Here is a 313-nt window from a genome sequence, read left to right as displayed (position 1 = left end):
CACGCTTAGCATGAAATCATGCCATTCCAATTTGAGAGCCTGCTGGTTTACTCCAGGGTGGGGACATGGTGTTATTTTTGCTCTAGCCTCAGCTCTTGCAAAACACCTGTCCCTGGTAAGTACTTAGTATTTGTCAAATAAATGGATAATGTGAAAATCACCACTGCTGGTAGGCTCTGGGAGACAATACGTGGTCTCCAAGCAGGGCTTCCACTTGTAAGGAGAAAGGAGGCGGCTGCTGGATCCCAGGCAGAGCCCCTCTCCGGCCCTGTGAGGAAGCACGGGAAGAATCTACTGAGGGGAGCTGGGGACC

This window comes from Ursus maritimus, unplaced genomic scaffold (assembly GCF_017311325.1).
Source record: "Ursus maritimus isolate PB19 unplaced genomic scaffold, ASM1731132v1 scaffold_33, whole genome shotgun sequence".
Classification (NCBI taxonomy): domain Eukaryota; kingdom Metazoa; phylum Chordata; class Mammalia; order Carnivora; family Ursidae; genus Ursus; species Ursus maritimus.
Note: the sequence above shows the minus strand (reverse complement) of the source record.